The following is a 22319-nucleotide window of genomic DNA, read 5'->3' on the forward strand; positions in this document are numbered from 1 at the left end:
CACCCAAACTGTAACATCTAGCAGGGCTGGGATTAAAAGAGGGTGGTGTTTCCTGGTTAGATTTAGAAACCTGTTGAAACTGTTTAGTTGTCCGTCTGTCGTCTGTCCATCCATCCATCCATCTGCCCCTCCTTTATTCAGTAGTCATTCAGTTTCACCTAGAAGTTGTTGAAATGGGAAGGTTTGCCCCCACCCACCCCCTCCAGCTTGCTGGGAGGCTCTGCTGTAGAGCTGAGAAGCGGGCTTCTGCCTCCTTGATTCTTCGGGTGGTCCAGTGCTTCTGCAGGGTCATCACTTGTTTTAATCTGAACCTAAGGAAGCCACCCAAATGCAAAGTGTACAAGAGGGGAGGGGGAGGAACAAGTTTTATTTGGCATCTGTTTTGTGCTGGCGTTTTCACACGTGATGAGGCATTTCGCCCTCCCAATCTCCCTTCCCACTGGGTAATACTACTCTCATTTTATGGAGGAGGAAACGGAGACTCTACAAGGTGGAGGGACTCGACCAAGGCTGCAGAATCTGAAAATGGTAGAATCACAATGTGAACCCAGTTCCTCCTGACTCCAGAGGTTGTACCCTTTCTTCTGTTCCATGTTGCCAGGATCTTGGGACCCCTGGGGATCACAGCTGGAAGCTGAAGGGCAGGATGATTTGGGATGTGCTTCTAACTGTCTGTACTGTCTGGAGGTTAGCAGGCTGCCTGTGAGGTAGTGAGCTCCCTGTCACTGGAGCTATGCAAGCAGAGACTAGGAAATCCTGTGGCCATGGTGGTGGGTCTGTGTGTGTGTGTCTATGTGTGTAGGTGGGCAGGACTGAGCCCAGGGGACATGGAGGGCCTTCTGCCCTCCTAGGTGGACATGCCTGGGCCTGCTCAGGCCTGAGTGGGGGTCAATGTCCCCGTGGATGAAGGCTCTGCTCTGGAGACAACTGCTCATTATCTGTGGCTCCTCTAAGGGGACCCTGCCAGCTCCCAAACAGGAAACATGTCGAGAAAGCTGTAATTAGAGCCGGGAGCCACAGGCCCGAGAGGTGCCTGCTGCAGCTTCAAGTGCAGACACGCTGCTCTGGTGAAGTCCCTGGGCAAGAACCCAGTGAGTCAGGTCCCCACATCCTACCCCTGCATGTGGCACCCCCGCCCCACCCCATCTTCCCTGGAAGGAAACCAGCATTCCCTGGGAGCCTACTGGGTGTCTGGGTTTCACATATGTTCTCTCTTCCGTTCCTCCCCAGAAGCCTGGCAGTGAGGAAGCGTTTGCCACAGTGCAGGTGAGGAGCCGGAGGCCCCGAGAGGTCATATGACTCAAGATTGTCCTGCCGTGGCAGAGATGCCGTGGAGCCTGCCGTGGTAAGTGCCTGGTCCAACCTTGTCAGCATTCTGGGGGAGGCTCCAAGTCAAAGGTGGGGTGCAGGAGGCCAGTAACACAGGTAGAGGAGGCCTAGGCAGGCTCAGCCAGGTCCTGGTTCTGCCCTGACTGACCGTGACTTCCTTCGGCCTCTGCGAATATGCCCTGGAGGGGTGGGTCCCTGCAGTGCTCCCCCTCAGGCTGCTGGGCCACCCCTGGCCATTGTGGTGGTTTCAAAACATGGCCAGAAATTCTTCAACACTCCTCCTATTGAGAAATAACCTCTATTTCCCCTCCCCTTTAATCCAGGCAGCTTTGTGATGGCTTCACCCCACAGGGAATGGCAGAAGTGAGGCTAAGTCAGTAAAGACCATACGACTTTCCTTTGTCCACTGGCACACTCGCTCCTGCAGCCCTGAGCCACCGTGGAAGAGGTAAGAAGAATCACTAGCCTGAGGCTGCCATGTTGTGAGGAAGCCCAAGCCACAAGGAGGGTCCCTGTCTAGGCACTCTGCTTAACAGTCCCAGCCGCGCCCAGCTGCCTCACCTCTCCAGCTGTTTGAGTTTTCCCAGCTGAGGCCCCGGACATTGTGGAGCAGAGAGAAATCATGCCTACTACGCTCTGTCTGACCCCCAGAATCTGAGAACATGGTAGGTTGTTTTGTGCCGCTGTTCTGGGTGATTTGTTACGCAGCGATAGATAACCAGCACAGCTATGCCAGCTGGGAATGCTCCGTGTGGTCATCTCAGGGGTCCCAGCCAGACTGTCTTTCCCTCATGGCCCTGGGTATCAGGCTAGACTCACACTCCCCATGTGAAGCATTGCTCCAAGGGAAGGGGATGAGACTGGGGGGCTCTTCATCTCCTGGGGGTTGCATTGACTCAGCGCCCTCGCTTGCTCCCTTCTCAGAAGTGAGCTCCCAAATCCGTGTCTGCCTCGGACCCCCTTGTGTGTGATTAAGAGTCCTGATCTCTGCTCCACCTCTTCTTAGCTCTGAGATCTTGGGCAAGTTACTTAACTCTGGGGCTGATATGTCAGAGGGTTACTGTCAGAGCAGTGGCGTGCACACGGCAAGCACTCTGATCAGTGTGACCTATTATCATCACTGAAGTCACCTTCTTTCTGGCTCCTTGGGCCATCTCCATGTGCATGGGACTTTACAGTTTACAAGATGCTCTCTAGTTCCCCTAGTGACCCGGGGGCAGGTCAGTATTTTCGCCATTGAACAGATGAGGAAGCTGCAGATCTCTGGAATGTGGCTCGTGTCCATGGCCTCAGATACAAACTCTTTCTCCTACTCTTGTCGATCTTCTGGAATTTTTTTCTGTGTTCCCCGCTAGGGCTCCTGGCTGACTTACCTGGTCTCCCCCTCACTTCTGCTCTCTCCTGCCTCTGGACTTCTGGATGCTTAGCCTGCGTGGCTTTGGGTAACATCCCCTCTCTAGGTCGTGGTTTCCCCCTCCATAAGGTAAGGGAGTCGGGCTGGCTGATGTTGAAGGGTCCTTTGGCTCTAAAACAATCAAGCTGGTTTTCATATTGGAGGGTGGCTTGCTCACAGGATTGCCTGCTTCTCCTCTCTGAACTGAGTCTGTCCTGGCTGTGAACAACTCAAGAGGGCCCCACAACCCTGAGTTTGGGGCAGCAGGGCGAAGCTCTGAGAAGGGGCAAGGGGCACCACCTAGGAGCTGAAAGGACCCAGTGAGAGTGCTGGGGCGTCTGCTCCCAACCTGGCAACACTTGTAGTTTGGCTGAGATTGGTCCTGACAGTGGCTGGGTGATGGGCCCAACACAAACAGGCCTCTGGAGCCCCTTCTGAGGCCATTCCCAGTGGCATCTCTGGGCAGTGATGGGTTCTTTGGTATCCAGACTTCAAGTGGTCCAGCCACTGCTGCGTCACGGGCCAGGTCTCTCCCTGGCCAACTTTGCTTCTTTTATAGGCTTACCTTGAGACTCACTTCCTCCAGGCAGCCTTCCCTGATATGCAGCGTCATGCCTTTTCTCTGTCCTCCCGTAGTGTCCTAGGCTTCCCATCAGGATCCTTGTTGTATTGTGGTCTGTAATGGCCTGTTTACTTACAAGCTCTCCTTCAAGGCTTTGAGCCCCGGAAGGCCAGGGCCCATGTCTTTCCTGTTCACATCTGCCCCATACAATGTTGGCACTACTTAGGTGCTCAGTAAATACAGGTAGCATGAAAGAATTTTAGATAAATAAAGAGCAACAACACAATTAGCAGTAATAACAATAATGCTCCTTGTTTAAAATATCCTACCCTTACCAGCCTGTGCCTTTAGCGAGGCCAGGAGAGAATGGCTTCCATAGCGTATTATTTTGGTCTCTGTAGGACTATGCTTATTGAATTGTCTGTTTGAATGATGTCACTCCCCAGGAAACATCTCCAGGAGATTTGTCTTGTGTCTATTCTGAGAATGTCATATCAAGACTGCCAGGAAAAATTCCTACTTTACAACCAGAGACAGTTATGATTTTTCTAAATATCAGGCTCTGTGTATTTATTTTTTTAATCTCATGGGCATCATGTAACCAATCAGATTTTTCCCTTTTGCACTTGCTACCAGGAAGCTCAGATCTAAAATCTGGTTCCTTTGAAATGACATTGAGAACTTTGTAGTCTTCATTTCTGAACTTGTTAGATTTCTGGCTTATTTAACGTCCTTTCCTGTTTTGCTTCTTATTTTCCTATCAGTTTCTAATTTAAGTTTTTTGTTTTTGTTTGCATTACTTTAGGTATCCTTACAAATCTCTTATGAATTTTTGTAGGCTTTAAATCATTTTCCTTGGAACAAAGCAAGGTACAACCAAGGGTACATACACACGGTCCTTCCGAGCACATTATTCCCAGGTTGACACAGGATTCAATTACAGGCTGAAGAGTGTTGGTGCTGAGTCTGCTTTTGGCTACACAGGCCTGTCTTCCCCCAGGCTCTGGCCACAGACCCCTGGCCGCCTGGTCCATGTTGTGTGGGCATGGCCTGCCAGACCCTGTACTGGGTGACCACTCTCCAACAAGAACGAGTCTTCTTCGCAGCTTTCTTCCTGAGCTGTTCGCCCCACCCCCTGTGGCTGCTTCCTGACCAGCTTCGTCTCTGTGGTTCCTCACCCCCTGCCTCATCCCCCTTCTGTGTTGATGCTTAATACTGCTCCCAAGAAACTGGCTTGGCTCCCTTCTCAGCTAACAACTTGACCTTGTCCCTTGGATGTAGCCTGATTCCAGTTGCCACGGGCAATCACATTCACCATCAGGCTGGCCTTTTGCTGGTCCAGGCCAGGGCAACTGACTTGCAGGCCAGAAGAACTGGCCCTCAGCAGCTTAAATCAGGATCAGGGGTGCAGGAGGTAATAATAAAGCAAGCATAAAGTTAAGTGAAATACTATTTGATCTCTGGAGGTGAACCTTTACCCCTAGAGGTGGTGATGGAGGGTAGTATGCACTCAGTTGACAAATGAGAAAACTAGGTTCAGGAGGGTGTGATTTACCCAAAGTCACACAAGAAGTCAAAGGGCCAGAGGGCTTTGCCTTCCAGCCTGGGGCTAGGTCCACTTTTTCTCCTTCCATCCCAGAGGTAGGAGCCTGACTCTTTAGTGGAGATTGGGCTGAGAGGGTCTCCAATCACTCACTCCCTGGCAAGGAGAGCCCTCTGAGGGCTACAGTCCTCTGAGAACTCCACGCCCAGCCAGAGCCATCAATTGCCAAAAGGGCATAGGGCCTGCCAAGTTCCCTCCCTTTCCTCTGCAGAGCTGCTTGGTTATGGAGATTCAGTCCATGTGATCTGATTATCTGCCTGCTGGACACAGATGGGGAAAGGGAGGTGGGAGGAGGTGTGTGGGGTGATGAGCCTCTGCGCCAGGAAGCTTCTTTTTGGTCTCTGCCAGAATTCAGAGTCCAGCCTTCTGACAACTGCGGCTGCCACATGTTTTCCTTAGAGTCATGCCCTCTGTCCTTTGTACGAGGCCGTGGTGTTCAGAGCTGGTCATTTTGAAAGTACAGGAGCAAGGGAACAGTCAGCCTCCTGCCTGGGCATCAGGATAACTGGTGGACCCCACCTCCCCCTGACAACCAATGGCCTCAAACACATCCCGTGACTCTGGGGGCCTGAGTTTTGTCATCTGCTAAATGGGACTCTGAGTCTTAGCCCACCTCTCTTGCCGTGGTGTTGTGATAACCAGAACCTATTTGTTCTAGAATGTTTCCCCACCTCACATCTGAGATGCTGTGCAGAAACGCTTCCCCAGGGGACTCTGTGTACCTCCTCGCCGCCCACTCATGTCGCTGAAGGAAACAAAACCCCTCGAAAAAAACAAAAGGCATCAAGTGCATCAGAATGCATGGAGCGGATGGTGGTGTTTGAATTGGAAATCACTGAGGTGGTTTGGTTTCTATTCCGTATCAGAGCTTTATTCATGCAATGAGAATTTGTGAAGGTTTTGTTCAGTCTACAAATATTTATCAAGTGCTTGCTTCGTGCTCAGCCCAGCGCTTCGTGTTGGAGCCGCAGAAGTGATAAACTACTGTGGGGTGGGGGTGCAGGGAGAGCCAGACTTGGGTCTGAGTTCCTGCTCTGGTCCTCACCGCCTTGGGCTAGTCACCTCCCCTCTCTGAGCTTTTCCCATGTATGAAGCGGGAATAATGCTCACACTTTCCCCATAGCTTTGTTGCGGGGATATGCAGTTTTTATTAGCAGTGGTTGAAAGACTAAGCGTGGTTATTATTTTATCAGGAGTGATGGGAGACATGGGCCCTGCTCCTGGGCAGCCGTGGTTAGGGAAGTTAACAGTTATGGTAGCGGGAGGTTTGGGCTGGGGAGAGGGCACAGAAGATGCTGTGGGGGAACAGGGGAGCCAAGGAGGATTTATGAAGTTGATGATGACATCCTAGTAGGCAGCTGTGAGCCCTGCCCAGGACTGCCAATGGAAGGCACAAGAGGGATTTAGAACAGACCCTCCTAAGGAGGAGGTTTCTGGGGAGACACATCTTGTATATTCTAGCTCCCTTAGTCAGATGCTGCTCTCTTCTCATGAAAAGATCAGGAAAATTACAACCATGTGTATCTTGGGACAAGGTTCAGGGAAGGAGGAGGGTGGGAGGTGGGTGCCTTAGTTGGCCTGGTGACTGTAACAAATACCACAGACTGGTGGCTTTCTCACAGTTCTGGAGGCTGGAAGGCCAAAGCAGGGTGCTGGCTGATTTGGTGTCTGGTGAGAGCCCACCTCCTGGTTTGCAGATAGTACCTTCTTGCTATGTCCTCAGCATCTCTCTGGTGCCTCTTCTTATAAGGGCACTAATCCCATTATGAGGGCTCCACCCTCATGATCAATTACCTTTCAAAGGCCCTACCTTAAAATACCATCCAAGATAGGGGTTAGAGCTTCAAATTATGATGTTTAGGGGGACACAAACAGTCCATGGCAGTGGGTTAATTCTTTGAAAGTATCAAGTGGTACTGATAGCATTGGCTGTGTGGTGGGGCGAGAGTTCCAGGTTAGGGGAGGGCAGGGGGTGTGCAGGTGCCTGGTGAGTGTAAGGCAGAGTGAGGAGGCCAGTCCCTCCAGGCGGTCTTGCCTCCCCCTCTTCTTTCCCCTGCCAGGCCAGAGTGTGCAGAGCTCCTACTGGTTGATGATGGAGTGCCCAGATAGGGCTGTGCCAGTTCTCTAGCAGAGAGGGCAGGGCTGAGTTGGGGTTGGGTATGGGGAGGACAGGCAAGAGATGCAAAAGGCTGTGTAGGCAGCTGGGGCAATCGTGCAGTGGAACTAACCTTGGATATCAGAATGGGTTTTCAGATTCTGCCAGGCTGGGTGGGTCCTAAAACCCCAGTCCTGTATAGTCCATTTGTACTACTGGATTTTCTCCATTTCTCCCTCACAATCCTTTTCACCCTTCTCCACCCTGCTGTGTGCTCTGAGAGCATGGTCCCTATAGACTGAAGCAAAAAATTTGCATAACTAACTACCCCAAACATTGTGTCCTTAAACACTGGACATCTGATTATGCTTACTGAGTCTATTGGTTGGGAATTTGGAAAGTGCACAGCAGGGACAGCTTGTCTCTGCCCCACAGTGTCTGGGTCCTTGGGCTGGAAGCCTTGAAGGCTGAGGGTGGAATCAGCTGACATCTGAAGGCTCAGTCACTCACCTGTGTGACAATCAATGCTGACTGTGGCCCAGGACCTCGGGCACAGTAGTCCACTGGAGCACCTGTATGTGGCCTCTCCATGTGGCTGTTTGGTTTTCCTCACAGCATGGTGGCTCACTTTAAACAGTGAGCATCCCAAAGAGAGCCAGGTGGAAGCTGCCTCGCTTTTTACGACCTAAGAGACATCACATAGTGTCACTTCTGTTGTAATCACAGCTGTGCCCAGATTCATGGCGTGTTAAATTCTCACTGTAAGATGAGTATGTTGTATAGGAGCTATTATTGAAGTAGCCATTTGGAAAATGGAATCTGCCACAGGATGGATCAGCAGGAGGTCAGATTCATCCATTGACTTACTCACCTGCTGGTTCCATCAACAGACTTTCCGTGGCTTCCTCCCCACTGGGCCTGGGTCAGTAATGACTGAGTTCCTCTAGCAGATGCCACAGCCCCTGTTGGTTTGTCTCTCCTTCGTGACAACTCCCACCACATGGGTGCTTCTGGAATCGTTCCTTCCCTTTTGATTTTTTTAGTTCTAAGGGTGGCAGTGGCTCCCATGTCCCTAACCTGGGGTGCTTCACCAGTCCTTTCTAGTTTCCTTTAACCAACCCATGCTTTTTCAAAGTCCCTTCGTTAAACTCTTCTGTCACCCTCTCTAGTGACCATTTCTTCCAGGACCATCACTGATACACCATGCGTCATAGAAGGAAGTTGAGGTTCAGAGTTCCTCTCACAGTGACCGCCTGGGTGAGTCAGGATTTGAATTTAGAATTCCTGGGTCCATGTTCCTTGCCCTTTTCCAGCCACCACTAGTGATGTGTAGTCAGAGGAACTCATCTGTGCAGCAGGGCCAGCCAAGCCCTGGAGCCCTGTTCCCTTGGGGCCTTCCAGCACCCCGTCTTTGCCTGCGGGGCTCTGCTTTCAGCCTTATGTGCCCTACCACCTGCTCACATGCACTGGGGCATCAGGCTAGGAATGATATTGCTTCACAGCTGGGCACCCAGGCCGGAGAGGAGAAGGGGCTTGCCTGAGGTCCTACAGTGCGCAAGATGAGATTTCCCAGCCTCGTGTCAGTCCTGCACACCTACCAGTCTAGGCTGCTAGAGTTTTTAAAGTGTTTTTGTTCCTCACTAGATGAGTGGTATCAGTGATGTTGATGGTCATGATGATGGTGATGGTGATGATGATGGTGATGGTGATGATGATGGTGATGATAATGGTGATGGTGATGATGATGGTTGTGATGGTGATGATGATGGTGGTGATGGTGGTGATGATGGTTGTGATGGTGATGGTGATGATCAAGATGATGATGATGATCAAGATGATGGTGGTGAGGATGATGGTGATGACAGTGACAGTTGCTGAGTATGTCCCATGAGCCAGGCACTTGACCTGCATCATCTCATTTGACCTTCCTCCCTCTTAAGAGGACATGACATTTCTGAGGCCTCTCCTCTCAGGACTGGGCAAGTTCAGTGGCTCCTGGGCTGAGCTCCTCTCTAATGGTTGTGCCTCTCATCCCAGCCTGCCCACAATGTCTCTGTGAAGCAGGTCATGTCTCAGATGATGCCACCACCTACAGGGTGAAGTGACTTGCTCCAGGTCACACAGTTAGTAGGAGGCAGAGCTGGGATTTGAACAGGGCTCTGTCTTTCCCTAAGCCTGTGTTTTCATTATCTCCTTCACTGGGAATAAACAGACTTGAACCAATCAGGTGACTTGCCTCAGGCCACAGTGGTACAGCGACAGGGATGCCCCTTGAGCCCAGGTCTTCTTTCTCAGTGTTGCTTCTGTGTGAGTGGGTGCTGGAATTTTCTCTTGGCTGCCTTAGGTGCCACCTCAGGGTAGGGGGCACCCACAGGAAGATGAGGGGCTCAGGGCCATTCCATGAAGGTATCTGTTCCTTGAGGACAGGGCTTTTCTGTCTTAGTCCATCCCAACTCCCCAGCTCAGACAGAGCCTGGGTGCAGCCTAGGGCACTGATGCTGGAGCAATGTTTGTTGATTGAATCAACAAAGAGTGAATGAATGAATGAACAAGTGAATGAGTGACCCCTGAGGATGGGGAGTGACCCAGTTAGGAGGTCAGCGCCTGAAGGCCCAGGTTGGGCAGAGGACTGCCTTTTACCTGGATGGCTTCCTGTTTGTTTATCCTAGGGGGAAAAATAAAAATACAAATCTGACAACGAAGCAAGGCTGTGTGCTAATTCTATTCCCAGATCAAATCACAGCATGGGGAATGCATATCATCAGCGTGATTACCTTGGGGGAACAGAGACAGGGAGTTTTATTAAATGAGACAATCTCGCTAAAAGGAAGCCTTACATTAGACTTTGGGCCTTAAATAATATTAGTGTCAAGAGCTGACAAACATTTCGTAAGCGATTTCGGGGGGCAGACTATCTCAGAGTATGTGGCTTTTGTGGGGGCCTCTGGACTGGAGTGACCAGGGCAGTGGCCAGTGGAGCATCTCCCAGGCCCAGTGGCCACTAGACAAAGCTGTACAGGCCTCACTTTTCTTCCAGGCCAGCAGATGCCTCCTTCCTGGTGACACAGTGGGGGGACCCTCTGCAGCCCCACAGAGAGAGGGTTCTGCATTTCCTGTCTGGACACAATGACCCTGAAACTCAACAGGCCTCAAATGGAGGCAAACGATTGGTTCCCAGATGGGAGTCCCACTCCCCTCCCTGCAAACGTTCCCAGGCTGCCCTGGGACGTTGCACTTTCTCTTTCTGTGCCTGCTCCCTCGTTCCATCTCTTCCTCCCTGTATCTCTGTCTTGCATGGAGACCCAGAGCCAGCACCACTCAGCGGTTCAGAGCATGGAGCCATGATGATCAGGAAGGTCTAGGTTCAAATCCTGCTTCACCAACCCTATGACTTGGGGAATATCACTTAATTTCTTTGGATGTTAGTTCTCTTGTCTGTAAAGTGGGTTAACTAGTTCTGATCTCACAGGCTTGTCCTGAGGACTGGTTGTATTAGTCTGTGGAAAGCCCCAAGGACAATGCCTGGTATACAGACAGTGCCCCATGTGTGTTCTCTATTCCCATCCCTGACCTGTCCCTCCTTCCCCTAGTGTATCACTCACACACATCCACCTCTCAGAAATGGATTACAGGCTGCTGGAGAGCAAACTTTTCCAGCCCATGGTGGGAAAAGAGCATCTCATGGAGACCTTCCATCCAGATGATAGAGCCGTGTGTTCCCAGAGGTCACACTGTCCAGCCCCTCTGGTGACAGATGGAGAAAAAAGGGCAGCAAGCTGACTGCTGCCCTGGGAGTTGACTCAGACTGTGGAAGATGGTCCTGGGATCTGTTTGGGGCAACAGACTTCCCGACCCTGAGGTCAGTGCACCTTGAGTTCAATGCCTGCCTCTCCATTTTCTCTTAACCTTGGAATAATTTATACAGTTATAGTGACAATAATAGTTCTCATTTTCCAAACACCTACATGTGCCAGGCTCCATGCTGAATCTGACATGATGGACTGTGCCATGTAACCAGTGATGGGTTATTTCCAATTGCAGAGGAGTAAACTGAGGCTCAGAGTGGCCAATCAACCAGTCCAGCCCATACAGCTAGTAAGAGGTGGGGCCAGTATCTGAAACCCAGGTGGTCTGACCCTGGGGTTGGCTCGGGTACAAGCAGAAGTTCCTGAGGCCACGAAGCAGAGCATCCCCTAGGGCCAGGCCAGTGGCAGGATGGCAGTCTGGGATGCCATTTTTTTTTTCCTCTGCTGACCCTGTTACATCACCTACAAAGTGGAGGTGATAATTCACAGGATTGTACCTGCAGTGATCATTGTGAAGCCCAGAATCCTGGAATTTCAGCCTGGAGGCACCGTAGAGATCATTCCATCTGGCTCTGATTTCACACCCCAAGAAATTCAGCAACTTGCCCAGGGTCACGGAGCTGGAAGGGGCGCGAGCTGGAATCAGTGCCTGACTGTGGGATGCTGGGGCTGTGTGGTGCCACCTGGCTTCCAGTTCTCCCTCTCGGGAGGTCTTGTGCCCTCTGCCCCCAGCACTGTGCCTGCCCAACTCCTGTGTGTCCCTATCACTCTCTCTGTACCAGATGCTTCTTCTGTGACCACTGCACCCTCTTCACTGGCCCTGCCTGCAGCTTACCCCAACTCAGAGAGGGAACAGGGCAGAGAAGCAGTGTCTGGACTGGGGTTTGAGGAGCTATGGGCTCTGGTCCAACTCTGATATTGATGGTATATCTGTGTTCTACAAGCCCCTTCCTCTTCGTGGTTCTCAGAGTCAGAAGGGACCATGGTTTTATTTATTAAAAACCAGACAAGCTTATCTTTCTCCAAGGTGTTTCCCGTGCACATCCCCACTTTCAGTGGATGCTTTTAGGCATTCCACAAAACAACAATTCTTCGTCAAATAAGTTTGGGAAATGCTGGGTTAAACAGAGTGAAATAGTTTTCTTTTCCTAATGCTATTTTATGTAAATAATTGATTTAATTTCAAAAGAAGTGCATGCTCACTGTGATCAGGCAGGGACACAGAGCTGTATAAAGCAGCTGCCAACAGCCACCATCCTTTGTGATCTCACTTCGCAGAGCAAGTGGTGCTGTGGCGTGGACCGTGTCTTTGCATATCTTTCTCCATGCTCACAAAGCACACACGCGCACACACTTGCGTATACATTGGGTGTTTAAGAATCTTGCCTTGTTTTCTCCTGAAAGCCTTGTCTGAGCCTTTAACATGTGATGACCTCTTGAGCTCCAAGACCAGCTATGCTGCATGGCTTTACCGAGGACTGGGCCCTTTTCATGCCTGCAGAGCATCTTAAGGCAAGGCTCTGGGCCAGGCTGGGCTAGATGACCTGACACTTGGGCCTCAGTGACTCATAGGCCAGCAGTGGTGGTTAGGTGGGTGGGTGCTGGCCACTGCCCTAGGAGCTGGCTTGGTTCACGGAAGCACTGAGCCTGGACAGGTGAATGCCAGCACCAGGGGGCCCGGCCTCTGCAGCCTCCCCGAGAATGCCAGGGGCAGCTGCAGGCTGCATGGAGCCAGGCGGAACGGACAAGAGGGGCAGCGCGTGTGTTGGCGCCTGTGTCCAAGGAGCAACCAGAGGCCCACCCAGCCCTCAGAGCCCTTTCCCAACCCTCATACTTCTAGCTTTAGGTTAGATGGATGCTTTGGTCTGCTACCCTACTCAGTACTTGCCTGTAGATTTATACTCTGCAGATCATCTTCACCCTGAGGCCCAGGGGATCAGGGACACACCTGGGGTGACATAGAAAGTTGACGGTAGAAGCAGCCCACACCCTGAGGCCCAGGATCCTGTCCAGCCTTCTCCAGGTGACTTCAGGTGGACCACCACACTTCCCCGGGGGCCACACCTAGGTGCCTGAACCCTTGGTTTGAGTCCAGGCTCTGCTGCCCCAAATACTGTCAGATGCCAAGGAAGCTCCTAACTTCTGGTCTAGGTCTCCATTTTCCGAGTTAGTGTGCACTGGTCCTTGGCCTTGTCTGGGTCATAAGCCCCTTTGAGAAGAAGCCTGGGCCTGCTCCTCAGAGCTGCTTGCAAATGTCCGTGCATGGAGTGTTGTGTAGGGGTTGAGAGGGGTGTTCTTTTGCATCATTAACACTCTGGTGTCATGGTTCATTTTTGAGGACCTACTGGGTGCATGGTCCTGTGGTAGGTAAGGGAGGGCGGGGGGTGTGGAGGACGGGAGTGAATTTGTACCCTCTGGGAGCATCTGGTCTGGCTGAGTGATCAAGGTGCAGCCACAGGACCCACACTGAGATACGCACACATCCGGGTGAATGTCAAAGGAGGCGGGAGTCCTGATGGTCTACAGGAGAGCAGCTCTGTACTCAGAGTGGTCAGGGAGGGCTCCCTGGAGGAGGCTGAGCCTTGAGGCATGGACAGAATGGCATTCTTGGTGAGGGGCTGCAGGGGTTGGCCTTCACCTCCGATGTTGTCACAGCCCTGATGGCAAGAACCTTGCAGCAGCAGCCACCCACCTCCACCCTGGGGAGGGAGGCTGGCCTCTGTCTCCACGACAGACTCCCACAGGCCAGAGCCAGCTGAGGGATAAACATCACTAATCGTTAATTATCATCCGTGGTGTGATTTTATGACTTTCCAGATAAATGCTCTCCGAGGGAGTGTCAGCATTACAGACTTCCAGTTCAGTGATCTGGGGTAATGATTTAAGGGGTGGGGTCCCACGTGGTTGGAGGATGGGAGGGAGCAAAAGCTGCTGGGAGGAAGGTGGGACCCCTCAGGAGTAGGGTCCAGGGTTTCTGCCCCAGCAGAGGCAGGGCTGGCCAGAGCCTGAGTGGCAAGCCGGGATGGAGCTGCCCGCTCCTTCCTGTCACTCTCCCAAGCCATCCACCTGCTGGCTGCTCCCTGTGACTCATGGCCCTGGCCAGGCACTGCGGGACTTTTTGGAGTGGGAGATCCTGACAGTCCCCCCCGTTGGCTGTCTGATAGCCTCTCACCTCTTAGCTCTTCTGAGCCCAGTCACTCACCAGAAGGGTGCTCTCCCTTTCTCTGACACAGCCCTGCCTGCCTGTTAGCCCATCATTGCTAAGAAGCCCCCACACACTGGTGCGCTCGGCCCCCAGCTTCCCCTCCATCTTCCCGAACCAGAGGCACTTCTAAGTCTGTCTAACTGTATACTCATACTGGGAGTCCCAGGAGACCTGGGGCTGCCGGGGCATCTCAGAACCCTCCCGAAGCCTGGCTTGCAGTGGGCATGTGGGGAGCCTCCCCAGGTGTTCACTGCATCCGGCTTCCTTTGAGGGAGATTTGCTGCTCCAGGAAAGAAAAGCTCCCCTCTCTGCCCTGCTCTGTGCCAAGTGCTAGGCACCAGGCAAGGCCCTTTCATGCCTTCTCATAGGGTCAAGGTCAGGACCTTAGAGCCAGACTTCCTCCCATTTCTATTGCTCACGTGCTTGGTGACTTAGGAAAGTGACTTACCTTCTCTGTTTCTCAGTTTTCTCATCTATAAATGGAGATCACAAGGGGACCCACCTGGTTGGTTTATTACGAGGATGAAGTGAGTTCACTCCCAGAAATTTCTTGTTACTGTTTCAGCACATGGACCAGTGCTGCTAGTTTGCTGTTGTCAGTGTATTTCATGACAAGAGGAAGAAAAGGGAGTGGCCAAGGATTTAGATACACACTGACTACCTGTGTTTGATTCCTGGTATGCAACTCTCAGTGGGACCTGGCAAAACTTATTTCATTTTCTGGGCTGGAGTTTCCGCATCTGTAGAATGCTAATAACTGTAGCAGCTACCTCGAGGAGTATGGCTCTGATTAAATGAGTTCACATCTGTAAGATCTGTAGCAAAGTGACTGGCATGTAGCTGGCTCTCTATAAACGGGACTGTCACTCCCATCTGACAGATGGGGAAGCAGCCTTGGTGAGGGGAAGGGACTTGCCCAAGGAGGTCATTTAGACTCCACTCCATCTGAGTCCAAAGCCAAGCCATAGCCTTCTCTAGCTCCCTCTTCCTACCATGGGCAAAGGTCAGATTCAGGCCAGTACCCGAAACCTTCTCTTCTGGTGCTCATAGTTGGAAAACCTCCACCAACCTCTTCCTGCCCAGCACAGCTTATTAGCTAATTGAACCTTGGTGAACTGCTGTCTTTGAGGGCACCCTTCCTCTAGGAAGCAGGGCCAGCCAGGGCCACTCCTCTGACCTCAGCAGGCATGACGGGTCCTGGGCCAATCAATCCCCTTTACGACCAAGGCCACCAATTTTCTACGTCTTAGATTCCTTCTCCGAAAGCCCAGCGCGTCCCCTCAGCACCTGGTCAGGATGCCAGGCCCACCTCCCTCCCCCTGATCTCGTTCTGCTCCTGCCCAGCCGCCCAGCCACATGGAGAGTTTGTCAAGCGCAGTGTCTGTCTCTTGCTGCCACCCTGCCTGCCGCAGAGTGCTGACTGGGCAAGCCGAATCTGCGGCTCCGCGCCGCAGCCATCACTCTCCCGTGATCAGGGCCAGTGAGCACCCTTGAACGGGGAGGGTGTCATTCCTCACCGCCACCGGGCAGCCGGGCAGGCAAGGCCACCTCTCAGACTCAGAGTGGGGGGCTCGGGGGCGGCTCACAGCAGGCCCTGAAGGAGGCAGATCTGAGTCCCTCGAGATCCAGGCATGAGGGTGTTGGAGTAACAGAGGTTCCTGCTGCTGCCCTTGGAGAGAGAAGGTGTGTGATTTTATCCACGTGGCCGAGGTGCGCCGTGAGACAGTACTTATCAGCACAGACTTTGGGGTGAGGCCAGCTTGTGTGCTCGACCAGCTGCCACCACAGCTAATGACAATTAGGTCGAGTTTCATCATGTATAGGTGACAAATGTGAGGCTTTAAAACGTGCCCATTTCATTTTGACCTTCCTTCCTTCAAAAGTGTGGCATCGTTCCCCTGCCCCTGGGTGTGGGCTGTACCATGACCAGCGGTTCCCCCTCACCCACGCCAGGGAAGGGCCCTGGGCACACAGACATATTAATAGCAATCATTGTTTCAATTCCCTGAACACCTGCTACAGACCAGGTGCAAGGCTATACAGTTTCCTGGAGCCACTCATTCCATCCCCAAACCCACCAGTGGGGTGGCTACTCTCGTTACCATCCCCCACTCAGGGGTGAGGAAACTGAGGCACAGAGAGGTGAAGCAAATCACTCACAGCATCAGCCGGTGAGTCACAAAGCCAGGTGCTGAGCCTCCCTCTTAGCCACTGCGTCACCCTGCTGCAAGGACGCAAGGGCAGCCCTGGACCCACTGTCCGGAGACCTGGGTATCCTCCCCTGCCCACGCCCTGAGCTAAGCCCTCTCCTCTCTGGGTGGGGGAGGTGGGTGTGGTGTTCCCCGCAGGTGACTGACTGGGCAGCGAAGAGGACCCCTGAATGAGAAAGGACCTGGTGACCTCGGTACCTCTGTACCCACAGGCAACTGATGAAAGGCAGGAGACCCCTGAGAGATGGGAGGCCAGCCTCCTTCCTGGAGGAGAACTAGGAAAGCGGGGACTCAGAGTCAGGCAGGATTCGGGCGCATCATCCGAGGGACTGGTGCACACAGGAGCTCTGGAAGCTGACCTGGTAATTCCTAGCTCAACTTTGCACACAGTGGAAATCTTTAACAAAACGCTGAGAAAATACTGTGTGAGCAGGACTGTGGGATTTACACATAGTTTTCAGAGTTCTCTCAGGGAATTCTCACCTCACCTTGTGTGTGCCAGCTTAGTGATTCCCCACCACCCACCCAAGACCCGCAGACAAGATCCTGGGGGCCCCACCGGGCTCTTCCTATCACCAAGTACCCTCATCTTCTCAGCCCCTGGGAGGTCCTGCCTCCTATCTCTTTCCTCTACTTCTCCACCTTTCAAATTGAGAGGTTTTCCTAAGTTACAACCAAGCTAATACTCATTCTTTACGTATCATTCCTTGGTGGCTTCCATGGACCTTAAGAGCAAAGCCAAATCCCTGAGCTTGTCTAATGGAGCCTTTTGTGCCTGGCCACCCTGGACGCAAATCCCGAGTCATGTCATTGAACTAGAAAACTGCTTTGACTTAGTAGTAATCAGAGAAGGCTTCCTGGAGGAAGTGACAACTAGGCTAGGGGATAAAGGGTGATTGAAAGTCCACACCATCGACCACACAGGAAAGGTGCTCCAGGACACCAGCAGCCGAGGACCTTCCTTGAGGCACCCCCAACACCCTCAGTCACCTGTGCCTTGGGATTTCCAACAGGAAGCAGAACAGTGGGGCCATGCCACCAGTCGTGCAGTGTGGACATTCTGGGAAATACCACCGGCCACTGGGCTGGCGTCCACACAGGAAGGGGGATGCAGGGCTGGATTTGCTGAGCCCAGATAAGAAGCCCCAGTGTGCCCCAGAGAGGAAGCCCCCACCCGCGGGAGCCTCGTGTGTGTGGGTGATAGATGCCTTTGGAACTGGCAGGTATTGACGGAAACTGTCACACATGAACAGGAGACAAAATGGCTGGCCAGGGTCTGGCCTGGAGGAGCAAGAGAGCATCCTGTAGAGTGGAGAAGGGATGGCGATTCTCTCCTCAGGGGGTCCAAGGAGATCCCTGGATGGGTTCATGGCTGAGAGAGGAGGGGTCTGCACTCTGCTTTTATTTTTTTATTTTTTTAACATTTTTTATTGATTTATAATCATTTTACAATGTTGTGTCAAATTCCAGTGTTCAGCACAATTTTTCAGTCATTCATGGACATATACACACTCATTGTCACATTTTTTTCTCTGTGAGTTATCATAACATTTTGTGTATATTTCCCTGTGCTATACAGTGTAATCTTGTTTATCTATTCTACAATTTTGAAATCCCAGTCTATCCCTTCCCACCCTCCATCCCCCTGGTAACCACAAGTCTGTATTCTCTGTCTGTGAGTCTATTTCTGTCCTGTATTTACGCTTTGTTTTTGTTTGTTTTTCTTTTTGTTTTTTAGATTCCACATATGAGCGATCTCATATGGTATTTTTCTTTCTCTTTCTGGCTTACTTCACTTAGAATGACATTCTCCAGGAGCATCCATGTTGCTGCAAATGGCATTATGTTGTTGGTTTTTATGGCTGAGTAGTATTCCATTGTATAAATATACCACACCTTCTTTATCCACTCACCTGTTGATGGACATTTAGGCTGTTTCCATGTTTTGGCTATTGTAAATAGTGCTGCTATGAACATTGGGGTGCAGGTGTCATCCTGAAGTAGATTTCCTTCTGGATACAAGCCCAGGAGTGGGATTCCTGGGTCATACGGTAAGTCTATTCCTAGTCTTTTGAGGAATCTCCACACTGTTTTCCACAGTGGCTGCACCAAACTGCATTCCCACCAGCAGTGTAGGAGGGTTCCCCTTTCTCCACAGCCTCTCCAGCATTTGTCATTTGTGGATTTTTGAATGACGGCCATTCTGACTGGTGTGAGGTGATACTTCATTGTAGTTTTGATTTGCATTTCTCTGATAATTAGTGATATTGAGCATTTTTTTCATGTGCCTTTTGATCATTTGTATGTCTTCCTTGGAGAACTGCTTGTTTAGGTCTTCTGCCCATTTTTGGATTGGGTTGTTTATTTTTTTCTTATTGAGTCATATGAGCTGCTTATATATTCTGGAAATCAAGCCTTTGTCAGTTTCACTTGCAAAAAATTTCTCCCATTCCCTAGGTTTTCTTTGCACTCTGCTTTTAAAACCATCTGCAAAGCAGGGTTGGGCAGAGGTTATACCATGCCTGGGACCTGGGGGCACCTAAGTTTAGCATTTGTTCAGATAACAGGACTGATCCAGCCTAATGATATGAGATGAATCAATCTCTCTACACAGCAATTTGTCTGAAACCCAGCCCTCAACTCAAGGGGTGCCAGGAACCCAGGAAAGAGCCAGACATGGCATCCATGAAGTTGCCCCTGTCCCAGACCTCCAGCTGTCAGTTGCTATCGATATGTGAAGCTGAGCAGCTGTTGCCCCTTTTGAGGACCTCAGTCTTCCCATCTATGAAATGGAAATATTAGTAATAACCTTTCTGCCTCTTAAGACAGTTGGAGGATCAAGTAACATAGTGGAGACAAAGTTACAGAGGTACCTAGTGAGCTATGTACAACCATCGTTGTGGGTACGGGAGACAAGAGGAAGGCTTGGCGCTTGCCCTCAATCAGCTCACAGTCTGGTAGGCAGGCAGATAAGTAGTCAGACTAGAAAACCCCACATGAAAGGTACTCCTCTGGGGTTAGTTCAGGGGCTATGGGAGCATTCAGCAGAATCACCTCAACCAAGGAAGGCTTCCTGGAGGTGGTGTCTTCTGAGCTGAGAACTGAAGGAAGGAGGAAGATGCAAGTGGAAAGGGAGAATGCTCAGGTTGGAGGTCAGGGAAAGGAAGGCATCTGAATGGCTCTTGCTAGTTCAGCATCTTTCAGGCATTGCCTGTTGTAAGTCTAGGAGAAGTTGATGAGAGTCAGGTCAGCATGTGACAAGTACTATGTGTCTATGGACGGTGGTGAGGAAAGGGCTCTGGCCTGGAGGGCTTTGCTGTTCCCCAAATCTTAAATCAAATGCAGTGATGAATCTCAGGACGAAGCCCAGAAATTAGTACAACCATCAAAGAATGCAGTGATGGAGGCCCACATCACATGCCCATTCAATTTACCAATCTTATTTATGCAAACACCAAAGGAAACAAGGATGGTGGTGAACTACCATCTCCTCCAAGGAGCCCTCATGGACTGCCCCTGGGTTGAGTGAGTTATGACCTCCTAGGGAAGTCCATGATTCCCAGCACGGGCCCCACCGTGGAGACATTTGTACGCCCTTGTCCAGATTAGTTCAGGGATAACTTGGACCCTCCTGCCTGTCCTTCCATCCCTGGGACAGAGTCACCGGTAGTCAAAGTTGTTATCCTGAGCGACTGGCTGGCAGGTGTTTGTCTGTGGTAGCCTTGTCACAGGTTCTAGTGCCTTCCAGTCTGCTAGTGTCTGGAGCCTGGGAAGGCAGGCTCCCCGAGGAGGGGCTTTCAGAGACATTAGCCCACTCTGGGAAAATGAGAATTTCCACATGCAGATATTAGCTAATGGAGACCCTCATTACTTGTCATAGCATTAATTTTAGGAGATAGTCCTGGTGCACATTAGGAAGCTATTTTAGTGCCACACGAATTAGACACCTTTATTAGCCATCAGAGGTCAGGGAGGTAATGAAGTATTTGAGCTAGAAGGGAGAAATCATGCTTCACCTTGAGTCTGGTCATTTCCCCCGTGTTTCAATGGTGTCAGCTCATCTGTCAGGTGCTGCCCCCAGCCTGATGGAGTCTCAAGTGTCCTAGAATTGGGATGGGCATGTTGATGGAGGGGTCTGCATGGATGGTCTGCTCTGGGTGTGCACTGTGGCCTGACTGTTATGCACATTGTGCAGGAGTGTGGCATTCAAGTGTATGTGTGTTAGGGTTTGCATTTAATCCTGAAATGTTCATATTCTTTCACGTATATTTGCAGTATATTCTTATATACTAAGTGGGCAGGGGAGTTCTTTGTATAGTGCTTCATCATTAATAAGTCAACACCCATTGTTTCTGGGACGTTCTTTTGGTACATTAAAAAAACTTCAAAATTTAAAAAAAAAAAAGCTCACCTGTGAGTGTGCCAGTGTCTGGGTGTCCAGGAGTGAATGTGTGTGTGTGTGTGTGTGTGTGTGTGTGAAGGGTGAGTGGGTTTCCACTTATATGTACGTGTGTAGGAACCTTTCTAACTGCACTGGAGGAAAACAATGGGCTGCCTGTGGGGTAGTGAGCTCCTTGTCATGCTCACTGAGAATCAGGTGGCTGGCCTCTCTGGAGAGCCTCTTGTAAGCTGGGAAGGACGCTGCAGAGGCGATGGGTGGCCTCTCTGTCTCAGGATCCAAGGACTCTGGATCTCGACTGGGGTCTGGGAGAAATGGCTCCTACTCGTGGGCTAGCATCGCCTCGTGGCCCGAGTGAACCCTCTGCCCTCACTGGGCCCTGCTCCCTCTGCCAGGGGGCTCTAGATTGGAGACTTCCAGTTGCTTCCCAGGAAACACAATGGTTCTGTTCAGACCCTCTTTATAGGGCTTGTGTAGGGCCAAGAGGCCCTCACCTGGCTCTGGAGGTCCCTCAGGCCAGCTCTGGGGCCTCTGTTCCCCCAGGCTGGGGCATTCTGACCAGCTCCAGGGGCTCTGCTCCCCTCCCTTGGGGCAGTCGGCGTGGCTGGTGATGCTTCAGGAATGTCATGTGGTGAGGTACCCCATTGCCCCCTAGTCTGCCACTCTCTGATTTCCAACTTGTTCTAGGGAGACGCTAAAGCTGTAAGGATCACAACTTTCCTGGTCAATAAGCATTTGTGAGGAGTCACCTCCAACCTCATAAGGACTCAGAAAGGCCTGATGTCTGTGTCTGTGGGTGGGGGGGGCAAGTACACTCCTGGGGGGCCCTCCGGGGACATGGAACAAGGCCCCAGGGCTCCTTCTGGCTGCCCTGCGCTGCTGGGCACCGCACTCTACAGTCTACCAAGGACTTTCTCCTCCCTTGCTCAAGAACCTGCATAGCCCTGGCAGCAGCCTCCACCCACTGGGCAGATGAAGAGAGGGTGGTGATCTTCTTAGGGGCCCGCAGCAAGCTATGGACTGAGCTGAGTCTGGTCTGGAGCCCCTGTGCACCTCAGGGGGACCTGCACCCCTCATTCCTGTCTTTCTGCTTCTCCTGCAGCCTCTGGATGCTTCGCCAGCAGAGGGGGAAGGGCTGTGGTCCTCCCCTAGGCCCACTGTCACCTGGAGCCCTGATGTTCCCTCCCCATCTGGGCCCTGTGGCAAGCCCAGGTGGCCTCTATTGATCAGAGAGACGGAGGCTGGAGGAGCACCCTGCGGGGTGGCTGATCAGAGACACTCCCCCGAATTTCTACAGGGCTTGCGGCCCAGTGAAGGCACTCATCACTTCTGACTCTGGTCCCAGGTCTTATCTCCTGCCCGGACTAGGGGTCACGTGATTCATCACTTTTCCTCCCTGATGGGTGCCTGACATGTGGTGGCTGTTTGCGGAATAAACAAACAAAAGAAATTCAGTGGCAAGTGAGGGTCTCTGGGAACTTGTGGAGTCAGGGGAGTTAGTCCTGGTTGGCAACTTTTCTAGCCCTGACGCCCTCAGGCTGAGGAGGAAACTCTGGCCTGGAAGCAGAAGTCTCCTGGAGACCAGAGGGCTCAGTGGGCTGAGTGAAGCAGGTGGGGAAGGGCTCAGAGCCAGGAGCTCAGGGGTCTGTGGGCACACGGCCTGGGTTAAGGGTGCAGGAAAAGCTGGAGGGCAGCTGGGCTGGGGGTGAGGTGGGGC

The 22319-nt window shown here is 51.8% G+C and overlaps 1 long non-coding RNA gene across 1 annotated transcript; it reads left to right on the forward strand.

The window, feature by feature from the left end:
• The first annotated feature begins 1189 nt into the window (after positions 1 to 1189).
• Positions 1190 to 22028, forward strand: LOC140699299 (uncharacterized). Its single transcript, XR_012077348.1, has 3 exons — positions 1190 to 1345; positions 1653 to 1777; positions 21705 to 22028. It is a non-coding gene; the product is annotated as an uncharacterized lncRNA (long non-coding RNA).
• Positions 22029 to 22319: the final 291 nt, after the last annotated feature.

Source organism: Vicugna pacos, chromosome 11, assembly GCF_048564905.1.
Source record: "Vicugna pacos chromosome 11, VicPac4, whole genome shotgun sequence".
Taxonomy (NCBI): Eukaryota; Metazoa; Chordata; class Mammalia; order Artiodactyla; family Camelidae; genus Vicugna; species Vicugna pacos.